Genomic DNA, 23,537 nt, shown 5'->3' with positions numbered 1-23,537 from the left:
ATGGATACAAAACAAGACCCATATATATGCTGTCAACAAGAGACCCACTTCAGACCTAGGGACACATACAGACTGAAAGTGAAGGGATGGAAAAAGATATTCCATGCAAATGGAAATCAAAAGAAAGCTGGAGTAGCAATACTCGTATCAGATAAAATAGACTTTAAAATAAAGACTGTTACAAGAGATAGGAGGGACACTACATAATGATCAAAGGATCAATCCAAGAAGAAGATATAACACTTATAAATATATATTCACCCAACATAGGAGCACCTCAATACATGAGGCAAATGCTAACAACCATGAAAGGAGAAATTGACAGTAACACAATAATAGTAGGGGACTTTAACACCCCACTTTCACCAATGGGCAGATCATACAAAATGAAAATAAATAAGGAAACACAAGCTTTAAATGACACAATAGACCAGATAGATCTAATTGATATTTCTACAACATTCCATCCAAAAGTGGCAGAATACACTTTCTTCTCAAGTGCACATGGAACATTCTCCAGGATAGATCACATCTTGGATCACAAATCAAGCCTCGGAAAATTTAAGAAAACTGAAATCATATCAAGCATCTTTTCTGACCACAACGCTATGAGATTGGAAATCAATTACAGGAAAAAACTAAAAAACACAAACACATGGAGACTAAACAGCGCGCTACTAAATAACCAAGAGATGACTGAAGAAATCAAAGAAGAAATTTAAAAATACATAGAAGCAAATGACAATGAAAACACGATAACCCAAAACCTATGGGATGCAGCAAAAGCAGTTCTAAGAGGGAAGTTTATAGCAATACAATCTCACCTCAAGAAACAAGAAAAACCTCAAATAAACAATCTAACCCTACACTTAAAACAACTAGAGAAAGATGAACAAAGAAAACCCAAAGTTAGTAGAAGGAAAGAAATCATAAAGATCAGAGCAAAAATAAATGAAATAGAAATGAAGCAAACAATAGCAAAGATCAGTAAAACTAAAAGCTGGTTCTTTGAGAAGATAAACAAAATTGATAAACCATTAGCCAGACTCATCAAGAAAAAAAGGAGAGGATGCAAATCAATAAAATTAGAAATGAAAAAGGAGAAATCACAACTGACAATGCAGAAATACAAAGGATTATAAGAGACTACTACAAACAACTATATGCCAAAAAAATGGACAACCACAAAGAAATGGACAAATTCTTGGAAAGGTACAGTTTTCCAAGACTGAACCAGGAAGAATTAGAAAATATAAACAGACCTATCACAAGTAATGAAATTGAAACTGTGATTAAAAATCTTCCAACAAACAAAAGCCCAGGACCAGATGGCTTCACAGGCAAATTCTATCAAACATTTAGAGAAGGGCTAACACCTATCCTTCTCAAACTCTTCCAAAAAACTGCAGATGGAGAAACGCTCCCAAATTCATTCTACAAAGCCACCATCACCCTGATACCAAAACCAGAAAAAGATATCACAAAAAAAGAAAATTATAGACCAATATCACTGATGAACATAGATGCAAAAATCCTGAACAAAATACTAGCAAACAGAATCCAACAGCACATTAAAAGGCTCATACACCATGATCAAGTGGGATTTATCCCAGGGATGCAAGGATTCTTCAATATACGCAAATCAATCAATGTGATACACCACATTAACAAATTAAGGAATAAAAGCCATATGATCATCTCAATAGATGAAGAAAAAACTTTTGACAAAATTCAACACCCATTTATGATAAAAACTCTCCAGAAAATGGGCATAGAGGGAACTTACCTCAACATAATAAAGGCCATATATGACAAACCCACAGCAAGCATCATACTCAATGGTGAAAAACTGAAAGCATTTCCACTAAGATCAGGAAAAAGACAAGGATGTCCGCTCTCGCCACTCTTATTCAACATAGTTTTGGAAGTCCTAGTCACAGCAGTCAGAGAAGAAAAAGAAATAAAAGGAATACAAATTGGAAAAGAAGAAGTAAAACTGTCACTGTTTGCAGATGACATGATACTATACATAGAAAATCCTAAAGACTCTACCAGAAAACTACTAGAGCTAATCAATGAATTTGGTAAGGTTGAAGGATACAAAATTAATGCACAGAAATCTCTGGCATTCCTATACACTAATGATGAAATATCTGAAAGAGAAATTAAGGAAACACTCCCATTTACCACTGCAACAAAAAGAATAAAATACCTAGGAATAAATCTACCTAAGGAGACAAAAGACCTGTATGCAGAAAACTATAAGACACTGATGAAAGAAATTAAAGATGATACCAACAGATGGAGAGATATACAATGTTCTTGGATTGGAAGAATCAACATTGTGAAAATGACTATACTACCCAAAGCAATCTACAGAGTCAGTGCAATCCCTATCAAACTACCAATGGCATTCTTCACAGAATTAGAACAAAAAATTTTACAATTCACATGGAAACACAAAAGATCCCGAATAGCCAAAGCAATCTTGAGAAAGAAAAACGGAGTTGGAGGAATCAGGCTCCCAGACTTCAAACTATACCATAATGCTACAGTAATCAAGACAGTATGGTACAGGCACAAAAACAGAAATATAGATCAATGGTACAGGATAGAATGCTCAGAGATAAACCCACACACATATGGGCACTTAATTTACAACAAAGGAGGCAAGAACATACAATGGAGAAAAGACAGCCTCTTCAATAAGCAGTGCTGGGAAAACTGGACAGCTATATATAAAAGAATGAAATTAGAACACTCCCTAACACCATACACAAAAATAAACTCCAAATGGATTAAGGACTTAAATGTAAGACCAGACACTATAAAACTCTTAGAGGAAAACATAGGAAAAACACTCTTTGACATAAACCACAGCAAGATGTTTTTTGACCCACCTCCTAGAGTAATAGAAATAAAAACAAAAATAAACAAATGGGACTTAATTAAACTTAAAAGCTTTTGCACAGCAAAGGAAACCATAAACAAGACAAAAAGACAACCCTCAGAATGGGAGAAAATATTTGCAAATGAAACAACAGACAAAGGATTAATCTCCAAAATATACAAACAGCTCAGGGAGCTCAATATCAAAAAAAACAATCCAGTTAAAAAATGGGCAGAAGACCTAAATAGACATTTCACCAAGGAAGACATACAGATGGCCAAGAGGCACATGAAAAGATGCTCAACATCACTAATTATTAGAGAAATGCAAATCAAAACTACAATGAGGTATCACCTCACACCAGTCAGAATGGCCATTATCAAAAAATCTAGAAAGAATAAATGCTGGAAAGGGTGTGGTGAAAAGGGAACCCTCTTGCACTGTTGGTGGGAATGTAAATTGATACAACCACTATGGAAAACAGTATGGAGGTTCCTTAAAAAACTAAAAATAGAACTACCATATGACCTAGCAATCCCACTACTGGGCACATACCCTGAGAAAACCATAATTCAAAAAGAGACATGTACCACGGTGTTCATTGCAGCACTATTTACAATAGCCAGGACATGGAAGCAACTTAAATGTCCATCGACAGATGAATGGATAAAGAAGATGTGGCACATATATACAATGGAATATTACTCAGCCATAAAACGAAACGAAATTGAGTTATTTGTAGTGAGGTGGATGGACCTAGAGTCTGTCACACAGAGTGAAGTTAAGTCAGAAAGAGAAAAACAAATACCGTATGCTAACACAGATATATGGAATCTAAAAAAAAAAAAAGGTTATGAAGAACCTAGGGGCAGGACAGGAATAAAGACGCAGACATAGAGAATGGACTTGAGGACATGGGGAGGGGGAAGGGTAAGCTGGGATGAAGTGAGAGAGTGGCATGGACATATATACACTACCAAATGTAAAATAGCTAGCTAGTGGGAAGCAGCCACATAGCACAGGGAGATCAGCTCAGTGCTTTGTGACCACCTAGAGGGGTGGGATAGGGAGAGTGGGAGGGAAACGCAAGAGGGAGGAGATATGGGGATATATGTATAGCTGATTCACTTTGTTATGTAGCAGAAACTAACACACCATTGTAAAGCAATTATACTCCAATAAAGATGTTAAAATAATAAAATAAAATAAACAGAAGTTATATTAATTGGAAGGAAAGAGATAAAATGATCACTTTTAGATTATACTAATTGCATACTTAGAAAATTCAAGAGAATCAAATGAAAAATTATTCTAAATAATGCAAAAATTGAATAAAGTGGCTGGACACAAAATTAATATTCAGAAATAAATAATCTTTCTATATACAAATAAGAATCTGTTAGAACCGCTTTGTCCAACACAGCAGCCACTAGCCACACGTAACTATTTAAATTTTAATAAGAAAGAAAATTTTAAATTCGGTTGATTAGTAACATTAGTCATATCCCAAGTCCTCAATAGTCACTTGAAATTTGGAGGGAAAGAGCCAATTTGGAATTATTTTCCATAGGCCCTATGAAAAACTAAACAAGCAATAAAGGCCAGGAAAATTCTGAAAAAGAATAGTAATAAGGGGAACAGTCCTATAAGATATTAAAACACATTACAAGGCTATAATAATTAAAGTGTTTGAATAGACTGCTATATAATAAATAAAACAGAATAGGAATTCTAGAAACTTACTCCACCACCTATAAAAATTTTGCATGTGATAGAGGAGGCATGTCAAATCAGTGGTAAAGAGGAATTATTCAATAAATCACGTTAGGACTAGACTTCTAGAAAAAGAACTGTATCCCTACTTCACTTCTTACTCCAAAATAAATTCCAAATGTAGCAAAGATGTAAACATAAAAGAAAGCCCTATTACAGGTTTGCTTATAGTAGCAAAGGATTGGAAACAACCTGAAGGCCCTTTAATGATTAAATAATCATGGTATATACATTCAATTTAATACTATTTAGTTAATGGGAAAGAATATTTGTATTACGTTCAGATAATATAAGTGGGCCACATAAGTGGCCCATTATCATTCCTTGTTAACAAAGAGGCAACTAATCCCTTCTAAATATATCAGATTTGTTTAATTCTTTTTGTCTTCACCTGCACTAAGGTTGCCAAGTGTCCAGCACTGAATTGTGGTTTAGCTTTCTGTCCAGCAAAAGGAAAATTTTAAAACTAGATACAAGATGCCTTTATCATTAAAAAATTACTGGAAAAATTTTTTAGAAATAACATTATCCTGGTGGGTAGACAAAGCAGTGTTTGTAATAAGGGGAAAAGAGGAATACCTGAATAAATGACACCATTTGTGGAGTCTCTGTCATAACAGATTTTTTTGTTTTAATTTTTTAAACAAAATTTGAGATCTAATCTATTGGCTTCCTATCATGTAAAGGGAGGTTTTTAAATTTACAGTCCTCAACCTCATACACACACACAAAACACACACGTTTCTTCTCTCAATTACAGCATAATTTTTGGTTAGATAAAAATTTAGCATTTACATTATTACAAGTAAGCTGCAGTGGATGCTGTGGTGAGCCACCCAGCTCCCTCCTTAGTACAGAATATATCCCCCAGCAGCTGGAGGCACTGCTGGCAGACACCTCTCCACCGGCAGCCTTGGAATTAGCTTCTGAGAGTCGGCTCACCGATGTCAAGACCCCTTCCCAGACATGGTGAGTGGCTGTCATTCAATGACTGCTCAGCATGGAGGTAAAAGGCCCTCACTGCAACTTGGGACAATTCTCAAGGGCCAGCCCAGCTTTAGAGCTCCCTATGGGTTCAGCTAAGGCCTTTATCAAGGCCAAATTTTTCATCTGCCCAATCCTGCTTCCTTGCTTTTCTTCCTTCCCACAGGTATTGATCTCAAGAGTTCTCCCTAATAAACCTCCTGCCCGCCAATCTCTGTCTCCGAGGCTCCTTCCAAGGAATGGAACCTGTGACAGTGGGTGCCAGAAATGGTCTGAGAAAGCAGTTGCTAAGATGGGATTTTGGAGCTGGATCTGCCGTCTGGTTGGCAGAGCCCCAGTGTTGGTGGAAGGGGAAGCAGACAGCACAAGGTAACAAGTGCAACTGTTAAACATTCACTGGTGGTAGCAAAAGCACTAGCTGATGCATTGTATCAGGCATTTGAGCAATAGGGGGAAAATGATAATATTGATAAAACGACAGTGAAAGTGGCTATCGCTAAACTCAATTCATGCTTTGGAAAAAGATAACAGACTAAGAGTGATTAATTGACTTTATAAAGTGTGAAAATGTGAAAGCCAGAAGGCCTCCTTGGTAGCATGTAAAAAACCTTTTTTCTCCTGCAGCAAAGATGTAGAGAAAGCTGAGGACCAGGCTCAGGACTTAATCATAAGGGTAGCAGAGCTCCAAAAAAGTCAATCTCTCAGACAAGGCAGGCTTGCTCTGCCAAGGTCAGGGCCCTGGTTAAAACAACAATAGGAGCCTGAGGATAGGATGGAGACCTCTGGATTGAGGCACCTGCAGAACTGGTCCATCCCTCCCTATTATGGGCTAGTCCTCCCCTCTTCTAGAAGACAATTTGAAGGCCACACACCTATGAAACGGCACGACCCCCTGAGATCTGCCCCAACCTCCCAGCCTGGCCACCAGGCCAATCACTAGATTTAAGTCACAACACAACTCAGCTGAGGAGTGCAGGACTCAGCAAACAGGTCCTGGCAGGGCCGGGAGAGAATCCACGGGACAGGATTCAGAGGGTGTTGGATCAAAGCAGGCAAACATTACTTTGGATTCAACACCCTGGCAGGAACCCCAGGAGATGGTGCAAGCATGCTGTCAGGATGACCCCAGGAAGTAAGGAAAAAGCAATGATCCACATCAAGTGAGGTTTAAACGCCAGCATTGCCCTGTCAGATGGTGGAAGAAGGGGTAAGAGGCTCAGAGAAGTGGGCGTGTTAGAGTGGATGTACTCTATAAGGCCTAGATGACTGTGCTCGGGGGCGGCACCAGAGTATACACGATTTACCAAAGCAATAAGCGATGTGCTGGCAAGAGGGGTGCCAATGGCTCTAAGACTTCAGTGGTAGCTCTCCTCCACAGACCAGGGATGAAGTGCTGTCTTTACAGAACTCGGCTCACTGACAGCAGTGAGAGGGATAGGACAACTCCCACCTTTGCCCCAGCCCCGTCCTCATAGAGGCCCGTGGTGGTACTTAGCCGTCAGAAGCCAGGTGGATGCAATTATTGTAATGAGCGGTAGGGTTGAAGTGGCAGCCAAGAGGCCTGACCTACATAGAGTTATGGAGATGGTAAATAAGTGCAGTGTTCCCAGAAGCAAACGCATGAGTAGCCAAAGAAGGTACTACTTAACCTGTACAAACAAAAGAAATCAAGGATGGAGGATGAAGGCAGTCATCCCAATGAAAAGTCAGGATGCCTTGCCCATTTTACAGAACCGAGCCAGCTTTGGGGCCCAGAACTCATCAATTAAGAGAGGCCAGGTGCCCAGGAAGGCACAACAAGTGTTCATAGTAATGATTTCCTAGTCCTTCCCCAATGGGATCCATGGACATTCACTTGGGTAACTCTACACTGGGGGAAGTGGAAGACCCAAACACTATAAGGACTGTTGGACACAGGGTCCAGGTTGACATTAATGCCCAGAGCCCTGAAACATCAGCATGGAACCCTGTTAGAGTGGGGGCCAGTGTCATGGATGTGTGTGTGACCTGTGAGGTTCTAAGTGTGGTTTAGCTCTTGGTTTAATGCTCCGATATTGCCCTTTTGAAATTCTTAATAACTTTCGAACAAGGGGCCCTGCATGTTCAGCTTGTGCTGGGCCCTGCAAAGTATGTAGTTGGCCCTAGTGGGAATATATGAGTGGCCTGGAAATGAATGGAGCTCTAGCCCAGGTGTGGCTTACTGTGCATCTATTGGGTCTGCAGACCCATCTGTAATACTTTGCTGGTCTCTGACTGTATACTTGGGATAGACATTCCCAGTAACTGACATAGCACCATTCTGCCTCCTTGGCCTGTGGGATAAGAGCTATCACAGTGAAGACGGCCAAGTGGAGAGCGCTGAAACTGCCAACCTCTTACACTTACACACACACACACACATACACACACACACACACACACACAGCCAAGATAGTAAATAAAAAACAATATTGCATCACAGAGACTCTGGCAGAAATTAGTGCCACTCTTAAAAACTTAAAGAATGCAGGGGTGGTGTGTGGACCCCATAATGTCTCCATTTAAATTGACCTATCTGTCCTCTGCAAAAAACAAAAAAACAAAACCAGAATTTGAAGGGTAACAGTGGACTATTTAAATGTAAACAAGAAGTAGCCCTGATTACAGAGGCTGTATCAGATGTGGTATATTTCCTAGACCCCATTTAAATTCCACCAACTGTCCAAACAGCCCCTCTTTTTCTTTTAAGGTCTAGAATCTCATATGGAATCATATTTATGTGTCAGTCTAAAACAGTTCCACAGTTTTTCCCTGTCTCTCAAGTCATCAACAGCCTTAAGGGGCTTCCCTGGTGGCGCGGTGGTTAAGAATCCGCCTGCCAATGCAGGGGACAAGGGTTCGAGCCCTGGACCAGGAAGATCCCACATGCTGCAGAGCAACTAAGCCCATGTGCCACAACTACTGAGCCTGTGCCCTAGAGCCCACGAGCCATAACTACCGACCCCTCATGCCACAACTACTGAAGACTGCATGCCTAGAGCCTGTGCTCCGCAACAAGAGAAGACACTGCAATGAGAAGCCCATGCACCGCAACGAAGAGTAGCCCCCACTCGCCACAACGAGAAAGCCCGCACGCACAGCAACGAAGACCCAATGCAGCCAAAAATATAAACAAATTTATAAAAAAAAAAAAGAGCACAAGCCTTTCATTTTATAGGTTGATCGTCATCCTGGGTGTGTCCAATGCTTCCCCATGACCGGACTTGAGCCATAGACTCTTGGAAAGGATACTACAAAAATGATGCTGTGCTCTTTCTTGGTACCTCACATCAGGTGAACAATGTGGACCCATCCCACTACTGGTGATATTAACCTTGTTTTCCTATCATTTGGTATCTGCCAGTTTTCTCCACTGTGAAGTCACCACTTCCCCCTTTGTATTTGATTGGTACTTTGTGCAAAGATATTCTGAGAGTATGCCAATATCTGTTCCTCACCAAACATCCACCCACCAGCCTTAGCCTCCATTGATGACTTCGTCTGTATCAGCTACCACTGAGTGGGTTGCCAAATGGTGCTTATCTATTTCCATATTCCTTCTACAATTATTAGCTAATATTCTATGAAAGGAAGGGCTTTCCTTTCTCCCTCATTTGTCTATCTCAATCTGGACTCATGGATTCCTATTTTAATACTCTTATTTTTATGCTCAAATTGTCCCCATTTTGGCCAGGAGACACCCATTCAAGATAGCTCCTGTTTGGTTTTTCATGGTCTCATCGTTCTTTGAGCATTTCTTTATTTTCTGGCGCAAGAAGATGTTTCTGTGTACCCAGTCCCATGGAGAATGGTATTTAGAAACCAAGATCTGGGAAAAGAAGCTTCACTTATAATGTTTTTGAAATCTTCAACTGCTCCCTATAATATTTCTGTTTTCTCCAAGTTCCTTCTTTCTTCCTGTTTCTTTTTTTCTCTTTCATACTGGAGGTTTTCTTAAAATACCTGGCCTCCCTCAGCTGTCTGTTTCATGAGAATGGGGCACTGAAAATCTATGTTTAGAAGCTATGGGGAAGGAGAGGAGGGAGAGATTATTGACTGATAGATTCTACTGTAGGGCTTAGGGTGATCTGGCCAGGCTTGGTCAGTTTCTCATAAGAATCCTCCAGTCACGTGCCTGGATAATGCATATGTGGATGTCTACGTTCTTAGAGCTGAGTCGAGCAAGAGGCTAGAATCCCACTGGCTTTATTAGATTCTTACATAATACCCACATTCAGTATGAAACCTTTACTTCACCTTCTCAGAATCAGCCTCTCCAAAGAATGAATTGCTGGCAGCCAGAGGATAGGGTTTTCTGCCTGGTGCCTCTTGCTCCTAGCCTTTGGGGAATTCTCTGGTGAGAGCAAACCTGCTTCTGGACTCTCCCTTAGAGATACTTTTGGTTTTTTCTAATTCCCTAAATCAATGGTTATCAACCAGGGACAACTTTGCACTCAGGAGACATTTGACAATACTGGAGATATTTTTGGTTGTCACAATTGGGGAGGAGATGCTACCAGCATCTAGTGGGTTGAAGCTAGGGAGGCTGCCAAACATCCTACAATGCCCAGAACAGCTTTTTACAATAAACAATTAGCTGGCCCCAAATGTCAACAATACCCTGTTGAGAAACTCTGACCTAAATCATTCAGTGCAAATATTTCTTCTAGCTTCTAGTTTTTGGATGCCACCTCATTTTTTCTTCCACTCTCAGGTTTTGTACATTTATGCCTTTTAAAAATCCTTTACTGACATTTAAGAGTTAGTCCTAGTAAACATAATTGTTTAACTGGCACATTTGACCAAAACTCATATGGTGGAATTTGAATTTGGATTTGTTGAAAATATTTCAATTCCTGTCTCAAATGCTGGCTTAGATGAATGGTTAGTGTTAGGAAGAATGTGTGAACCAAAGAGTGAAACAGGATGCATGTGGAATCAGTAAGAAATGGACTTTGGGTCTTATGGAACATTCCATACAGTTGTTCTGAAGGAAAGCTGTCTTTTTTTTTTTTTTTTTAAATAAATTTATTTATTTATTTTTGGCTGTGTTGGGTCTTCGTTGCTGCACGTGGGCTTTCTCTAGTTACGGCGAGCGGGGGCTACTCTTCATTGTGGTGCGCGGGCTTCTCATTGCGGTGGCTTCTCTTTGTTGCAGAGCACAGGCTCTAGGCGCACGGGCTTCAGTAGTTGTGGCTTGCAGGCTCTAGAGCACAGGCTCAGTAGTTGTGGCGCACGGGCTTAGTTACTCTGCAGCATGTGGGACCTTCCCGGACCAGGGCTCGATCCCATGTCCCCCGCATTGGCAGGCAGATTCTTAACCACTGCGCCACCAGGGAAGTCCCAAGCTGTCATTTTTTTTTAAATAAAAAATGAATAAATAAAAGCTACAGAGAGCAAAAACTCTACATTATCTCTTGAAATGTATAAAATACTTTTTAATCTTCACAGGGGCTGACCAGAATTTTTATGAAGGACATTACATACACCCTGCCGCTCCATGCATCATCATTTAAACTTAGCATGCTTTTCCAAGAGTTACCGACATTTCCCATCAGTTGTTCTGGTCAGCGGAGTTTGCTTAAACCGAAACTAGATCACATAGGACTTGCTGCATTTACTCTGAATCTTAAGACAGGAGCCCAGGAAGCCGGCAACAAAGAAGTTTTTGAGGAACTAAGTCTAGGAATACAGAATGGAGACTCTACACAGGGATGACCCCTAAAAGCTCCATGTGTCAGTGGGAACTTTGTGGCATATTGGTATGTTTTGGTCTTTTATTCTGGACTCTCATTTAAAGGTGTAACACTTGCATGAAGTCCTTGACACATTAATAAACTCCTTTATTTATTTATATGGAATCAAAATTGTTCTTGTAGAGTATGATTAGAAACTGCTGTAGACTAGAAAACAGCTTTAAAAAACACATCATTTTATCATTGTTACTTTTCCAGTGGGCTTTGGAAAATCAGTTCATTCCTATGAAGGAAAAAAATCAAATTAAGTAAAAGAATCAAACACTGTAGTAACAAGAATGAATTTTGCATACCTCTGCAAGGTAAGCTTGGAAGGTTTTGTGGAAACAAACATATGAAATATAGGTTAAAATGAAGCTTTAAGGAGCGGTTTATAAATTTATTCTTTAAAAATATTTTTCCTAACCGTAAGTTTTTTCTTACTTTCAGTCAAGTTTGTGTGTATCTATATGTATATATATTAATATACATATATATTAATATATGTATATTAATCAAAACTGCCCTTTATAAGAGTTAAGTCTTTGGTTGAAAATCATACACATATTCCTCCAACATTTCTGGATGTGTCTTTTTCCATGAAAAACCTCCATGGTTCTCAAAAACACAAGAGAAATACCTCAATAAGTAAATCTTGATTAAATTTGTATATTCATTACTAAATAATTGCTTCAATTGTGTAATTCCATTTACTATAATTTGAAAAGAAAGGTATTTGTGTGGCCTAGAAAGAAAATGTAAGACTCAGTCATCATAGTTTTTTTATAGATAAAATGATTCTGAAGCTAAATTATTTTAGCAGTTCTTGACATAAAGATAAAGGCAAAAACATACATATTTTTCTCTGATGCCCTTTTCCATTCTTATAAGAAAAAAATAAACAACTGCATTTCAAAAAAAGTATATTGGTTGCCTAAGATTTGATCGGTTTTTAAACTATCAGGGAATTTCTTCCTTTTGAGAAACGAGAAAGCCTAGCTGTGACCTGGAAGTGAAATATAGCGCTCTCATAACCACAGCAATACCAAAAATCAATCTTCCACATCTATGCCAAAGTCAACCCTTCCAGTCCCTCCCACCTGAGACATAGATAGTTCATTGAATTCTACTCCATGGCACTGAGGAGTGAAGCCTGTCAGGCGGTTTCTGCGTGTCAGTAAGGGCGGCCTTTCTGCTGGAGGTCAGCCTGGGAGGGAACTCCTAGGCAGCAGGGTCAAGGCAGCAAGTTGTGACACAGCAAGTTGGCAGCATCGCATGACAGCTTGCTCTAGACTCTCCTTCATGCGTGGCTTCGGTTTCTAATGCCACACAAAGCACTTCAAGACAAAAGGCTAGAAATGCTACCCCTCCTGAGACTTGCAGAGAAACTGTAGCTATAAGCCAATTCCTTGCCCTACACTCAATGAAAATACTGTTACGCAACCTCCCACAGGGTTTCCACAGAGGTAAACCTACAGAACTTCTGAAAATATTATTAATGATCCAGTAATTGTTTTCCTGCACCTCCTCCACTCCCATCAAATGACTCTGAAGTCTAATTTCTTTTGCTCTAACAAACAGAGCAAGGGAAGAATCCATGATCTCAAGGGAGATAAAGGCAAAGCAGAGATAAGGCCAGGGACCCTGGAATGGTGTCCATATTCACACATCCCCTCTTGGATGTCCCCTGTACCATCCCCTCCCCTGTTTACAACCCATTTCTGTTTCAGTAATCCTAGGAATCGTCAGAAACAGGGTGGGGCGGGGTGGGGGGAAGGGTGTTGTTTTTCACCCAACACAAAGTATTCAGCTGGGACTTCCCTGGTGGAGCAGTGGTTAAGAATCTGCCTGCCAATGCAGGGGACACGGGTTCGGGTTCGAGCCCTGGTCTGGGAAGATCCCACATGCCGCGGAGCAAATAAGCCCGTGCGCCACAACTACTGAGCCCATGTGCCACAACTACTGAAGCCCGTGTGCCTAGAGCCCACGCTTGGCAACAAGAGAAGCCACCGCAATGAGAAACCCACACACCGCAACGAAGAGTAGACCCTGAGAAAGCCCGTGCACAGCATTGAAGACCCAATGCAGCCATAAATAAACAAACAAACAAAGAATTCAGCAAGCCTCTGCAGAGAGGCAAAACTTTTTCTCCACCCTCTTACAGCCTCCAGCTGGGCCTGAGGATTAAGTTGATAGAAGACAGATTAACAGGAGGAAAGCAAGTTCTATTTAATATTTTTACATGCACATAGGAGCCTTCCCAGGAAAATGAAGACCCAAAATGCAGTTAGGCCTGAGTGCTTATATACTAGGTTGAACAAAAAGTAGTCACTGTGGAAAAGTAACTAAAATGTCTGTGGAGGCTAAAGGAAGATGAAGGTTATCCTAACAAGGTCTGTTTGTACAGATTCCTCTTAGCCTCAACTTCCCATCTCTGCTGATAAGAACGTTTCTTTCCTCCTGGTAGGGGGGAGGGCATCGTTCATGTGGGAGTTTTATCTCCTGCTTTTAGGAAGAAAGGTGAGGTCAGCACACCTTTCTTGCATGTGCTGTTTTCCAAGTGCCTTTATCTCAAAATCATCCTTATGACAAAGTGGTATATTTGGGGGTGACACATTTTGCTACTCTTCACCTCCACAAGCAGACAAGGTGTTTTTTGTTTGTTTGTTTTGGCTGCGCCATGCGGCTTATAGGATCTTAGTTCCCCGACCAGGGATTGAACCTGGGCCCCAGCAGTGAAAGTGCCAAGTCCTAACCACCGGACCACCAGGGAATTCCAAACAAGGTGTTATAAACTGAATTGTGTCCCCCTCAAAATTCATATGTTAAAAAAAAAAATTTATAGGTTGAAGTCTTAACCCCTAGTACCTTAGAATGTGACTGTATTTGGAGATAGGACCATTTAATTAAGGTTAAACGAGGTCATATGGGTGGGCCCTAATCCAACATAACCTATATCCTTATAAAAAGAGATACTGGGGCACAAGCACAGAGGATCCACCATGTGAGGACACAGCAAGAGGGCAACCATCTGCAAGCCAAGGAGAGACACCACAGAAGGATCCAACCCTGCAGAAACCTTGACCTCAGATTTCTGGCCTCCAGAGCTGTGAGAAAATGCATTTCTGTTGTTTGAGCCACCCAGTCATGATATTTTGTTATGGCGGCCTGAGCAGGTTAATATACAAGGTAAAAGAGTATCACACAAAATGTTTTCCTGAGGAACTATGTAGACTTTCCCCTTGATAAATTCCAGCAGTCTTATAAAGCACAAGAAGATATATCTAAAGGAGTTGTGTAGCTAGTGAATGATTAAACTTAGAACCTGACTATTTACAATCAGCGCTGTCTTCCGAAAGGTTACATCTTACAGGTTCTTGTCCGATGTGTGTGTTCTCCCTCCTGGCTCCCTGATAACACTTTCCTGGGTCATTTGGCAGTTCCCTAATTGGTTTTCTATTTTCCACGTGCCAGTTTTCTGATGAAAGCTGTTTACAGCCTCACCACTTTGGACAGAGGAGGGGGCGGGAGGGAGACTGCCTGTTGACAGAAGCTATTTCTAAGAAACTCATCTCTTGTTTTCTCTTGATAAGGTCTGTGATGGGAGAAGAGGCTGAAGGGACAAACTTAGGAAACAAAGTACCAAATCTCAAGCAGGGATGCGATTCCCTTCAGGGTGTTAGCCGTGAACCATTCAGCCACTACGGCTTGCGCTCCAGTCCTGAGCCAGGCGCTGAGGACATACACGGCCAAGAATGAGTTAACGTTCTAGTTAAGTGGGATGTCTTTTTTTTTTATGATGCCTTTTTTCTTTTCTTTTTTTAAAATATTAATTTATTATTCATTTTGGCTGTGCCGGGTCTTAGTTGCAGCACATGGGATCTTCGCTGCGGCATGCAGGATCTTTTGGTTGCGGCATACATGTGGGATCTAGTTCCCCAACCAGGGATCGAACCTGGGCTCCCTGCATCGGGAGCTCGGAGTCTTACCCACTGGACCACCAGGGAAGTCCCAAGTGTGATGTCTTAATTAATGAACCCTGAGACAAGTGCTCCTCTAAAATGAAGTTGTGTGCATTAAAAAAAAAAAACTCCCATTCTGAAGGCACCACAGAGACGTTTAGAGCTCAGAATGAAGAAAGTGGGGGAGAGGGTCTCACTTCCAGAGAGCTAAGTGGCAGAGTCAGAGTGAAGAGGCAGAGACGATGGCAGATGGGGAGTCGGGGCAAAGGAAGAGGCGGCCTTGGTGAATGGAAGAGGCCTTGACCTTCTCCCAGCTGTAACCTCAGGGCAACTCCCACCCCCCAGCACGAATGCTGACACCTTCTCTGTGGTGGGAACGCCTTGCTGTTCGCAGGGCTCCACCAGCCCTCTGGGGAAGAGGCGGGCGTGTAGAAGGAAGGCCGGAGCTCGCCATTTCTGGAGCAGGAGAGCAGCGCCGGCCAAGCCGCAGCCAAGCAACCAGACTGAGAACCGTCACCGTCTCCCTCCACCAACCTGGACGCTCCCTCTATCAATCCCACCCCACCCCAGCCATGGGGGCAGAAAGCAGATCCCCAAACAACACCCAGGATCAACCAAACCAAAAGCTGGTTCTTTGGGAAAATTTCCAGATCTACCCACATGGAAAATAAGCAGCCCACAGAAAATTACGGGTTTTACTGCTTCGGGAAACAGAGAAATAGAGGAAAAAATGCTAACGGTGAGTGATAAAAAGAGTGACCAAGGGAATGAACTTAGAGGCCCAACCCCCAGCCCTCGTCAATGCTGAGCTCCACCTGCATGCATGCCAGTTTAAAAGATGAGTTCAGTGCATTTGGCCTGGAGTTGGCAATTATTCAAATTCCCAAAAGATGACGGCCTCTGGGGACACCTGGAGGGGGTGGAAGGTGGTTCTGCTACCTCCTAGTTTGAACCTTTGAATCAGCATAGGTGATAGAACTACCTTACATCTAAACAAACCCTCAGATTCTATTCCTACCCTTCAAAACAACAGGTCATATAGACTTGAGGGTATTGGCTGGGCCACATTTGTAGTGTGTGGGTTTGTGATATATAGAAGAGAAAAACGAGCCATGAAGCCGTCGAGAAACAGAAAAGCACCACTTTGATTTGGGAGGTTTCCCAAACCCAGTTGCACGAGGAATAGTTCTACTTTGACCGGAATGCATGTGAGATGGTCTGCTGTTGTTTTGCTTTTGTTTTTGTAACAAGCTCTCTCTTTTTTGAACTAACTTGGATGTGTTTCTGTCTCCTGTAATAAAAAGCTCTCTGGCTAAGACCCTCTCCAGAAGACCACATCTAGATGACCGTAAAATAAGACATTTTAAAATATATTTACTGGCTATGCAATTTTCTACTCAGAGAAACGTAGGTTTCCTGACAAATTTTATATTAGGAGAGAAATGAAAGACCATGCCAGGAAACACAAAGTTCTTAGGAAATAATTTGGTTATAAACATATTTCCTTAATAGGATACAATTTGATTCTAACTCTCATTACCTTTTGACAAGAACATAAGACACCCATTGTTTAGTCAACGATTCATGAAGCTTTCTCAAATGTTTGCAGCCCAGTAGAGTACACAGCTGATGCCAGCATCCATCTTCATTTTACTGATGGGGCTGAACCCTATGGCCGGAGAATATCTGAGATCGCAAGGGCAGTACGTAAGAAGCTGGCCCGTCTTTGGGTTCTTGGTCCAGTGCTCTTTTTACCACCATGCATTATTCCATGGTGCTTTTTCACCCTTGTAAGCATCAAGGAAACTTTTTTCTGACCAAACAGACTTCCAGGTTCCATTAGAGCCTTTCCAGAGCTTAGTGTTCCATAGAGGTCGCTATCATATCATGGTCAGTTAGGGAGCTCTTCAAAATATAATGCTTGTCATAAAGTCATCTGCTTGCAGATGTTTCCTTCTATGACCAAAAATTTCAGTGCTCTGAGGACATCCTAGCTTTGAAATATTTTATTGAACCCACTTCTATCAATGTTATGAAAATCACTCAAAGTCCCATTCTTGTAACAAAGGTGACCATATAATCCAACTTTTGGGCACTGTTCACAGTGACATAGCATTCAAATGGGACAACAGGGTAATCTTTATTCACTTCCTGTGTATATTCTGGAACATTATTTTGAAAGCTCACTCCTGCCTTCTGCTCATAAAGTGGCAAGGTCAGTGTGCCCCTGATGTTGCCATCACCCCCTGCCAAACCAAGAAGCTTATTCAATTTTTGTATCCTTTTGAAATGTTCTCAACCTTAAATCGCCATTGGAGAGTTTGGTTAAGCTCCAACAGAAGTTTAAATGCAAGAAACATCTCAGGAGGATTTCGGAAAAAGGAATAAGCTATAACGGTAGTTGAAGTGGTGCACTGACATTCCAAGTTTAACATGGGAAGGTCATGTACCATTTGGTAGGTTTTGTTTGACTCTCCTTTCCCTGTCAGGCTTGCCATCCTTGACCCTCCTTTCTGCTAGTCCTGAGATTGGCCTTTATGCAACTCAGGCAAAGGCCAACGAGGCTATGGCCTGAAGGGCTGCTAGGCCTGCCAACCTGCACCCTAGAATGCTGCTGCCTGGTCATCTCTCTGCTAGGCAAGAGCAAGGATGGACTCTGATGTACACAGGTTTGCATCTCCCAAAGACAGAACAGCCCACTGTCCATTAACCTGCTTCTCGTGAGATGACCAGGGATAAGGCTCACACCCTGACAGTCAGTGACAACGCACAGCGTCAGATCATTTCTCAGCTGTTTCTCTGCTTCGTCTTATGTTTTGATCTCAAGTTGAAGAGGGTAGGAGGTTGTCTAGACATAAAGATACAGCTCCCTCTTTGGGGCTATTGTCAACAGCAATCTAGAAAGTCTTTGGATCTGATTTGTGCAAATCTGCGAGAATCACACACAACTTAGTGCAGTTGTTCCTTGGTATCCATGGACCCCTGCAGATACCAAAATCCTGTAGATGCTCAAGTCCCTTATATAAAATAGTATTTGCATATAACCTATGTACATATTCTCATATACTTTAATTCATCTTTAGGTTACTTACAATACCTAATACAATGTAAATGTTATATAAATACAATGTAAATGTTATGTTAATAGTTGCTGGAGCACGACAAATTCAAGTTTTACTTTTTGGAACGTTCTGGAATTTTTTCCTCGAATATTTTTTCAATTGAAGTATAGTTGATTTACAATATTGTCTTAGTATCAGGTGTACAGCAAAGTGGTTCAGTTATATGTATAATTCTTTTCCAGATTATTTTCCATTATAGGTTATTATAAGATATTAAATATATTTCCCAGTGCTATACAGTAAATCCTTGTTGCTTATCTATTTTATGTATAGTAGTTTATATTTGTTAATCCCATACTCCTAATTTATCCCTCCTCCATCTCCCTTTCCCCTTTAGTGACCATAAGTTTGTTTTCTATGTCTGTGAGTTTGTTTCCATTTTGTATATAGATTAGATTCATTTGTATTATTTTTTAGATTCCACATAAGTGATATTATAGGATATTTGTCTTTGTCTGACTTACTTCACTTAGTGTGATAATCTATAGGTCCATCCATGTTACAGCAATATTTCATTCTTTTTTATGGCTGAGTAATATTTCATTGTATATATGGACCACATCTTCTTAAACTAATCATCTATTGATAGGCACTTGGGTTTTCTCCATGTCTTGGCTACTGTAAATAGTGCTGCTATGAACATTGGGGTGCATGTATCTTTTCAAATTAGAGTTTGTCTTTTCCAGATATATGCCCAGGATCATATGGTAGCTCTATTTTTAGTTTTTTAAGGAACCTCCAGACTGTTTTCCATAGTGGCTGCACCAATTTACATTCCCACCAACAGTGTACAAGGGTTCCCATTTCTCCACACCCTCTCCAACATTTATTATTTGTAGACGTTTTGATTATAGCCATTCTGACCAGTATGAGGTGATACCTCATTGTGGTTTTGATTTGCATTTCTCTAAAAATTAGCAATGTCAAGCATCTTTTCATGTTGGGCATCTGTATGTCTTCTTTGGAGAAATGTCTATTTAGATCTTCTGCCCATTTTTGGATTGGGTTGTTTGCTTTTTTTTTTTTTTTTTTAACATTTTTCTTTTTTATTTTATTTTATTTATTTATTTTTGGCTGCACTGGGTCTTCGTTGCTGTGCACAGGCTCTCTCTAATTGTGGCAAGTGGGGGCCACACCTCGTTGTGGTGCACGTGCTTCTCATTGCAGTGGCTTCTCTTGTTGTAGAGCACAGGCTCTAGGCATGCAGGCTTCAGTAGTTGTGGCACATGGGCTCAGTAGTTGTTGCTCGTGGGCTCTAGAGCACAGGCTCTGCAGTTGTGGCACACAGGCTTAGTTGCTCCATGGCATGTGGGATCTTTCCGGACCAGGGATCAAACCCGTGTCCCCTGCATTGGCAGGCAGATTCTTAACCACTGCACCACTAGGGAAGTCCCCTGTTTGCTTTTTTTGATTATGAGTTGTATAAGCAACAAATTGAACAATGTAGAATGGACAAGTTTCTAGAAATATACAGCCTGCCAAAATTGAGTCAAGAAGAAACAGATCATTTGAATGGACTGATCACTAGAAGTGAAAAGAATCTAAATAAATAAATAAATAAATAAAAACCACCTCCCTGGGCTTCCCTGGTGGCGCAGTGGTTGAGGGTCTGCCTGCCAATGCAGGGGACATGGGTTCGAGCCCTGGTCAGGGAAGATCCCGCATGCTGCGGAGCAACTAGGCCCATGAGCCACAACTACTGAGCCTGCGCGTCTGGAGGCTGTGCTCCGCAACAAGAGAGGCCGCGATAGTGAGAGGCCCGTGCACCGTGATGAAGAGTGGCCCCCACTTGCCGCAACTAGAGAAAGCCCTCGCACAGAAATGAAGACCCAACACAGCCATAAATAAATAAAATAAATAAATAAATAAAAAATTAAAATAGCTTTAAAAAAAAAAAACAAAAAAAAACCCACCTCCCTGCAAATAAAAGTCCAGGACCAGAAGGCTTCACTGGGGAATTCTACTAAACATACAAAGAAAACCTTGTACCAATCCTTCTCAAACTATTCCAAAAGATTGAAGAGGAGGGAACACTCCCAAGTTCATTCTATGAGGCCACCGTCACCCTGGTACCAAAACCAAAGACACTACAAAAAAAGAAAATTACAGGCCAATATCTCTGATGAATATGGATGCAAAATCCTCAACAAAATATTAGCAAACTGAATCCAACAATACATAAAACGGATCATACACTATGATCAAGTTAGATTCATTCCAGGGTCACAAGGATGGTTCAACATAAGCAAATCAATCAACGTGATACACCACGTTAACAAAAGAAAAGACAAAAAACACACAATCATCTTAATAGACACAGAAAAAGCATCTGATAAAATTCAACATCCAGTCATAATAAAAACTCTCACCAAAGTGGGTATAGAGGGAACATATCTCAACATAATAAAAGCCATTTACGACAACCCACATGAAACATAATACTCAACAGTGAAAAGCTGAAAGCCTTCTTGCTTAAATTCAGGAAAAAAACAAGGATGCCCACTCTCACCACTTCTATTCAACATATTTTTACCGAATATTTTCAATCCCCAGTTGGCTGAATTCTCGAATGCAGAACCCACAGACATGAAGGGCCAGCCGTAAATTTGTTTGAATCAAAACAAGTCTTCCTGAAAGGATCTACCCTGATTTATATTTATTTTTAAGTAGGCCTGAGGAATTATCAACCAAGATATTCCCCTTAGATTCAGCATATCTGTGCTTTAATCTCAGGCCCCAAGTTAACATCACAAATTTCTCTTCCCACCAAACTAAATTCTTCAAAGTGAGCCCATGCTTTCATTGGTCTAACCTACCTCCATAGGCCTCTGTGATTCCACCAATTCACCTCAACATTGAAAGCCTGAAACAGCTGTGGATAAATACCAGGGTTCTATCTCTGGTGATACTAAAATCTGCATTTCCTAATTTTGCTACATCTCTTCTTTGCCAGTGGGGTTTGGCCCTTAGGGAATTGAGAATTTTATTCTCTTGAGATTTCATTTACAACTTTTTTTGGGGCGGAGCCATAAAGGAAAGTATAACCCCTAGACCTGAGATGTTAACGGGACAGTTCTAGGTCAATTTTTTTTTTAACCTCACATGATTGGCATTTGGGGCCAGATAATTCTTTGTCATGGGGGCTGTCCTGTGCGATGTAGGATGTTGAGCAGCATCCCCAGTCTCTACCCACCAGATGCCAGTAGCTCTCCCCACCCCCACCAGTATGACAAACCAAAAGTATCTCAGACAGAAAATGTCTCTTGAAGGGCAAATGGCTCCTGGTTGAAATCTGCTGTGCTTATATACGAAGCAAAAGGCCTACAAGGACTTTTCCCCTTGCCGGCCTTCTCTCAGATGGCTTTCAATGAAACTCTGCCAAAAACTAAATCTTGGTTTACTTGCAATAGCTTTATTCATGTAGCGTTTCATAACAAAATTTATTCAGCATTCACCATATGACAGCCTTTGTAGTAAGTGCTTTCCGTACATTACTTCATTAAATCCTGACAACAATCCTAAATGGTGGGTACAATTGTGAGTAATGCCCACTTAAAAAGGAGGAAACTGAGGCTTGGCAAGGTCAAGTGACTTGCCCAAGGTTACACAGTGAATCAGTGCAGAGACACCTCCCCCGCCCCTTGACCACCAGGCTTTACTGTCTCATTCCTGCAGACAATAGAATTGATGAGATTCACAACACTGGGCAAAACTACAGCAGACCTTGTGGGTATACTCATGGTTTGCGAAAACTCTTCAAGTCTCTGTGAATCTGTCTCCATTCATTTCACATGTTTTTATAAACACCAGGAGAACAATAATCATTTGAACAGTTAAATTGATTTAGCACGGTAAAATCCACTTTTTTTCAGTCTTGAAATTACAGTGGATTTTGCCATTCTAACTGGGCTACTGCTTCTCCTTAGCCCCCGACACCACCCCATTTCTCTCCCGCTGCTCCTCAGGCCCCAGTACCTACACTTCTATTTTTCTTTTTAATTTTCCAAACAAGAAGATTGTATTTTAGAGTCCAGATATTACTCCAAGGGACAATCATGGGGAACGCTGCAGCCAAAATGCTCAGAAGGAAATCAAACGAATCGAGAACAGAAGAGAGTGGAAAAGGAAAAATGAGAACACAAATATTTTCTAGACCCCTCGAAGGTAAAGCTTGAAAAACCACAGTGCTTTGCAAAATATCACATTCAATTGGTAGTTAAAAAAACTTTTGTTGGACGTGCCCTTTGTGCACCAAAGGGTTGGGAGAAGGCGCTGTCTGACCTGGGGAACCGCACCCTGGGGGTCCAGGCCTTTCTGATATGCTAGAAAGGTATGAACAGAATCTTTTAAAATCACTAATCTTTCTTACCTTTCTCGAGGCACCAGGAGGCCTTTTGGGGTCCGGAGTTAGGTCAGTTTGGTTAGGTCCTCTCTCCCTCAGAGGCTGAGCCTGGCTCGGGGTCCAGGAAGTGGCATTCAGACACGAATTATGAGGTGAAGGGAGGAAAGAGTGTCTTCAGGTAAGACTGCCCGGGAGACTCCCGTCGCCGTAGTCCGAATCCGAATCATCCCCTTATCTGGGTTCTCACCTGTGATCTCAATTAGAACAAATCTCGAGAACAGCTGTGAATTGTTTATAGCTTAGACGACAGAATCACACTTAAAATTTGAAAGCCTCATTTTAATAACAGTTTTAACCACAGTTTTCCCTGTTCTTTTCCAAAAGCAGGGCCTGGTCAAGATCTTGTATTGCCCGAAGAAGGTATTTGGTACTACTTTTCCTGAAGGAAAAACCCAGCCCTAAGGCCTATCCTGCCCATTCTACCCCAGGAGATAATTAGCATGGAATTCTTTGGAGGAAGAGGTCTAAGGCTTTTAACATGCTTAAGTTTAGATTGAATTTGGTATTTTTCAAATTGCAACCCTTTAGAGATTGATAAAATCAATTTGGTGAGTTGCAAACAGCACTTTAAAAAAAAAAAAAAAGATTCGACTCCCATGGCATGGTTTGAAGCTTTGCCTGGTGAGAACGTATCCAGGAAAGGCCTAGCTT

The 23,537-nt window shown here is 41.1% G+C and overlaps 1 protein-coding gene across 1 annotated transcript in view; it reads right to left on the bottom strand.

Moving 5' to 3' along the window:
- RTN4IP1 (reticulon 4 interacting protein 1) overlaps positions 1-23,056 on the bottom strand; it is a 106,584-nt gene extending 83,528 nt beyond the window's left edge. The window contains exon 1 of the mRNA XM_061207696.1: positions 22,854-23,056. The gene's annotated coding sequence lies outside the window, so the exon portion shown is untranslated. The remainder of the gene's footprint in view (positions 1-22,853) is intronic.
- Positions 23,057-23,537: the final 481 nt, after the last annotated feature.

The sequence above is a fragment of the Eubalaena glacialis genome, chromosome 12, assembly GCF_028564815.1.
Source record: "Eubalaena glacialis isolate mEubGla1 chromosome 12, mEubGla1.1.hap2.+ XY, whole genome shotgun sequence".
In the NCBI taxonomy this organism is placed as follows: domain Eukaryota; kingdom Metazoa; phylum Chordata; class Mammalia; order Artiodactyla; family Balaenidae; genus Eubalaena; species Eubalaena glacialis.
Note: the sequence above shows the minus strand (reverse complement) of the source record. Positions and strands in the feature narration are given on the sequence as shown.